The sequence below is a fragment of the Amphibalanus amphitrite genome, unplaced genomic scaffold (assembly GCF_019059575.1).
Source record: "Amphibalanus amphitrite isolate SeventyFive unplaced genomic scaffold, NRLGWU_Aamphi_draft 000019F_arrow, whole genome shotgun sequence".
NCBI lineage: Eukaryota > Metazoa > Arthropoda > Thecostraca > Balanomorpha > Balanidae > Amphibalanus > Amphibalanus amphitrite.
The window spans coordinates 703566-709565 of NW_024881515.1; positions in this window are offsets into that span (position 1 = coordinate 703566).

The window sequence follows — 6000 nt, forward strand, 5'->3', positions numbered from 1 at the left end:
ATCCCTGCTAGAGGCTATTTCACTGATTCAAGTTAGTAATAATAAATAAGACAATTTTGCAATCCGGAAGCTCTAAATGAAGACTTAGAGGAAAATAGATGCCAGATTCGTGATCAGCGGGTACAAATCCATCATAGACGACCTTTCATGTGTCAAGGTCAACCAGAGGTCATTCGAGGTCACATGAGGTCAACATAAAATTTGACCTTTTCCGAACAAAATATATATCATTCGACGCGGCTTGACAAGGCGAATGCGATGGTACCACTGCCGTAGCTCTAGGACCATTTTTGTCGAAGTTATTTGCGAAAAACTAAAACCACATTTCGGGGTCGTTGACCTGACCTCTGACCTCAGGTCACCAAAACTATTTTTCTATTTTTCTCTAGGTCAAACGCTACACAACCGTGCTCGTAATTTGTCGTTATCACTAAAACTCTATTTTTAGCAGCTATTTGAAGTTTGCGTCTGTGACGCCGAAGTTTGCCGTGCAGGGGTCTAGAAAAATGGACCTTGTGACGTCATCAAGGGGGCTAGGTCCAAATTTTTTACTTCAGAAGATGTCAAATTGATGGGAGAAAAGGTACTGAAAGTTTCGCCTTCCTATCCCTAAGCGTTCGGGAGCTATCGCAAACATTCGCCAGGGGGGGGGGGGCGAAAAACGCCCCCCCGGGCCCGCGAGGGGTGAAATGTCCGTTTCTCCGTTCCTGAGAATCGTAACGGCGTTCCGAAACGGATGAATAAATTGTACCCACACATTTAAAAAGGTAGGTACAGGTAACGCAGTGACTACTGTCTATACAACATAATTACACCTATGTCTACATGCATTCTGTAAACTAATGCGTACTCGTATATCTACCAGTAAAACGCCTTTTGGGCGACCAACGGAGCAAGCGAGAGGACGGGCCTTGCACGTGCGAAATTGCGAGGGGGTACCTTCAACTAACTTGTGCACTGCACCCTACTAACCGGTCTTTAGCGATGTGCCAAATTTCAGCGCAATCGGCCTAGCCGTTCTCGAGATCTGGAAGCGGCACACTGCACGTGCGCACGTGCAAGCGGGGTCTAAACTGACTTTTGCACGGCACCCTACTAACTGGTCCCCAACCGTGTACCAAATTTGAGCGCAATCGGCCCAGCCGTTCTCGAGATCTGGGAGCGCCCCCTGCACGTGCGCACGTGCTGTAGCACCCCAACCTGAACACATGCAGATGAATTATCTGATGGAGACCTAACTGTGTACCGAGTTTCAATTCAATCGGCCCAACCGTTGTGCCGTTATTGAGGTTGCAATTTTGGGGGTTCTTAAAAAATGTCCAACTTTACCACGCGCCACGTGCGGTGGTTGTCAAGAACGCATGGTGGCCATCACACCACAGAACTTTTACGTCCAAGTGACATTCAGTAAAGAAGACCGCTTGTCAATCGGATGTCCCGTTCCTAAGATATTAGCTTTTGAAGAGCGTCCCCACGGCCGGCCGGCCGGCCGGCCGCTCATACTCAGGATTTTCCCTTAATTCAGTATGAGACTCCGCTCGCTTCGCTCGCTCCGTAATTAAGGATAGGTATACGGGTACCAATGACATTGGTTCCCCATAAGTGCTTTAAGATTGCATCACGAAAGATTTTGAAACGTTACATAGTGATGCATAACTCTAGGAATAGATGAGCCCAAGTCATTAATTTCTAACAGCCCTAACAGGGCGAAACGAACCTCAGGCCCATGCCCTCCTTATTCCACAGTTTCCGGCCCTCGACTGATTATTTCCTTGCCGCGGGTTCTGGTCTGGGGCCGCCGCCCATGATGGCTCTGTTCTGAGTGACGGACCCTCTCCGGGGCTCCGTCGGCTCCGACGGCCGGTCGCTGTCCGCACCTCCGTCACTAACTGGAGGTGACGGCCCGCCGGGGAGGCAGCCGGACCGGCCGACCGCCACCGTGACGCCCCGTGACCCGTCAGCGCCGCGTCATCGGGCCCGCGTGACGCGTGACAGGCGGCGGGAGCGGCGCGTGGCACGCGGCGCACGCACACGCGGCTCGACTTACAGCGCAGTGGCGGGAACCGAGCCGGCGGCATCAGTCAGGCGCGCGAGCGCTGTTTATCGTCGCTGGCTGCGCTCCGCGCGGCCTCGTGACCCGCCCTTTCCCCCGTGGGGATGACGGGTCACGGAGGCGGCGGCCTTTGACAAACAACCCCGGGACCTCTCATTAGTCGTAGTTGGTGGTGTTTTTCAGGGGAGCATACCATGCTGTGAAAATGCTGAGCTTTTCGATACCGGTAAGGGGTTAATGGTTAAAATAATAGTTTACTTTAAACTACAATTTGTTTTAGGCAAATCAAGAAGTGAGCGTCGTAAAATGTGGTAAATATTTTTGCTTCTAATTGACTGTCGTGAGCACTGTACCATACTGCATTAGGTCCCCGACCTACCTACAACTTTCAAACCATATGAATAGCTTTCGAACGCATTTAAATAAAATTTGAAATGGAATTATTTTAAAATTTCAAGACGTGAGAGGATATTAGTTAGTTAGGCACTTATTCTCTGCTCCTCCTTCATTTCTCTTAAAAATAATGAGTAAGAAATATACCAATACGTCGAATAAAAGAATATTCTTTTTTATCCGAAGCTGCCACCAAATTCAATCAGTCCCGAGTCCTCCCAATGCACAAGCTCATGCAGGGAACGCTGCTCGTAAGGACTGACGACGCAGTTAGGCAAAAGGTTTCACCGACGTAAACCTGTGCTGCTCTTTCTCAGCGACCGCTACTAAGAAGCGCGGTACAGCCGACCGTCTCACTGCGTGTCGATCGGCGGGGAACACCGAACACATGGGCCCACCCGGGCCGGGTGCACTCGCCGATAAAACCGCGCCGCCTGCACTCACAAATCAGCCGGCACAAACCGATGATGGCAATTAGCATGACAAACTGCTCCTGCCTGGATCAGCAGCGGCGCGGCTGGCAACATATCTGCTCAATTCCCGAACTTACCCAGAGACGCCCTTTTTGCCACCGCGGGGTCTGCAGTCTTGAGAGAAAGCAGACGCCTCTCGTAATATGTACACGGGAAGTCATTGTCTGGACTTGGGAAACCATTATTTACACGATGATCCGAAGCAGTCTGTGCGCCTGTGCTCCTTAGCTGAAGATTTATTTTGTTTTCTGTGTCAATCGCGTCCTCTTTGGTGCAGACGCCGCAGGCACCAGACTCCTCCAGAACAAGGCAACGGGTACGATGACGGTGAAGGATCGATAGCGATGAGCATTTTTATTCATTAGCTTGTGAAGACCCGTCAACATAGGTATTAAGTATCAAGTAAAAACAGTACCTTCTTTAAATGTATTCACGATATAAGACGTTGCTGCTATTCAAACATGTTATGGAGCCTTGGTATTTTAGCACCAACGCTTATGGACTTTCAATCTCCGCTGTGCCGTCCAGTTAAGTGCAGGTCACTTGCAACAGCTGTATATACCAGTGGATGCCAGCCTTATGCGGTGCGCGGTGTGTCAGTGTCGGACGAGTCGGCGTGTCTCCGGCGCGGCCGCCGGACTCGGTTTCGACTGACGGCGGACGGTGTCGATTATTTGAACGGTGCGCCGGCGGCGATAAACAGGCGCATCGCGTCGGTCCCGGCGGCGCACCTGCGACCCGCCCCCGTTTGTTTTCCGAGCCGGTAACGAGCGGATCTGTCAGGCCGCTGCAGCCGTATCGGAGAGCTGACACGATTTCCCGGTATCGGGAGGCGAGAGCAGATACCTCAAAGTGTCGGTAGACATAATACACAGCAAGGACTGCTTATCACGTGGTAAATAGGTTATTTAACAGACGCTTACTAAAAATATTTACAGGTAGGTTAAGGTGCCTAATTAGCAACCCTTTCCTATTTGCGACCTACCTACCTCCCTACAGAAAAACTGGTAGGAGAAAACGGGGATAAAACATTGTCAAAAGGTCAGCTATATTTTGGTTATCAAATTAAATTATTTTCCGGTTATCGATGTTTCTGGTGGGACGTTTCAGGTGAGTTTAAATAAAATGACGAGTTTCTTATCCAAAACGTGTGTATTTGGGCCCTCTCTGATGAAAAGCGATGCACATTAGGATGATGCACCTTTTTTATTCTGAATCGACGATCCTTTCTCAATTGATTGTCGTTTTCCCATAGTGAATCGCTTAACTGTGCACTGCATGGCGGTAAAAAATGTGTCGCAACTCATAGTTCCTATTTGCGCCCGACATGGTCGCAAATAGCTCGGGGGAAGAAAGGGGAAAAGAGAGGAATGAAAATGAGGTGTTGCTGAAGCTTGCAATGTGTGGCAAGGGATGCCAAATGTCGTCACCGACTGCAGGGGTGCCGAATCCAGCGCGGACCTCGAATATCATACGAGATAGCCCGCAAAATATGGGTTTTCGCCTTCTTTTCGTCTTTGATGCATCACGTGATCAGTTTTTACTTACGTAAACGTGACATATAAGTGCATGTAGGTATTGCCTAAACTTTTGAATTCATTTTAAAAGAGATAAAACGCAAAAATTACCCAACGTTTCACATTTATTGCTTAGTCATGGGTGCGAAACGCGAAATGCGAAACGTTGGGTGATTTTTGCGTTTTATCTCTTTTAAAATGAATTCAAAAGTTTAGGCCATACATGCACTTATATGTCACATCTGTCATTTGATAATACTTACGTAAACGTGTTGGGTAAACGTTCCTGTTCGAGTGATTGAGTGCTTTGCGTATAGGTTACCTTTTTGGGATCATATTTCATCTTTTCAGGCGTCGCATTTTTTGTCATTTTTAATATGGGAAAACCCATAGGCTTATTAGCGACCCTCCCCGGTCGCTATTCGGGAAGTGTTTATAAGCGTTTTTGCAATGGTTTGCCAAAATGCTCACTACAAATAAATAAGTGGATATTGGGGCAGAAAATGACTATATTTTAATAGAAAAATGAGCGATCTCTCCGAAAATCAAGCTAGTAATACAGTGGTACCCATAGCGCGTGAGCAATGACGGTTCAAATTAAGGGGGTCGCTAATTAGGCACCTTACCCTACCTAAGCTTTAGCCTTTATTCTGTATCACATGCTGCCTAAACATACCTAAACATGGTATATGCCCTCGAGACCCCATGCCAACTTCATTAGATAATCCAATTTGTTACTTACGCTCCTCTCCAGAGACAGACCACCAAGCTGCGGCCTGCGCTTACGATCACCCAGAATAAGAACCTGCTTCATGCTTCATTACATTATAATTATAGCTTCTCCCGCCGCACACCGGTGACCGTCCAGCCAGAAGCTGGACGTTGCGCAGTGAGGACCGTGAGGACGACAAGAGGTAGAAACAACAGATCGTCGCCGGCCAAGGACAGAAACAATAAATTGATACGTGAAGGAGAATATCCGGGACACGGGGTTGAGTTGCCTGAAAAGACGAAATGTAACGTAAGGCATCGCTGAGCGAAAGTAAACAAAATAAACACGTGAAAAACAGCCACAGGTAGGTAATCGGGTATATATCAATGTGCCCATGCATTGCATCCATGTAATGTTTCGTTTACCTACATATTTGTTTATGTGCACTGACAGCTCGCAGTAAAAAATTCGTTTACCTTTTCGCTTTTGCCGCCCCCCCCCCCCAATGGTGACGTTTTTGTCCCGACGGGGGGGGGGGGGGGGCAGGCCGGTGACTGCGGGGCTCTCCCCTTAGGTAGGTATTTCACTTTCCCGGAATTAGTTTTTTTTTTGCAATGGACTTATGATTTTTTATGCTCAAAACGATCAGCAAAGAAAATAAAAGCTTTTGATAAAAAATAATATTTTCTATATTTTAATAGGTATTAGGTAGGGGAAAGTTTATTAGTAAAGTAATCTTGGGGGAAAGTGGGGTAAGACGGTCAGGGTAGGTAAGACACTACACACCACCATTGAAGTCTGATGAATTTGTGTTCAGTCGATAATCTTTTATTTTGATTTCTTTAAAACACT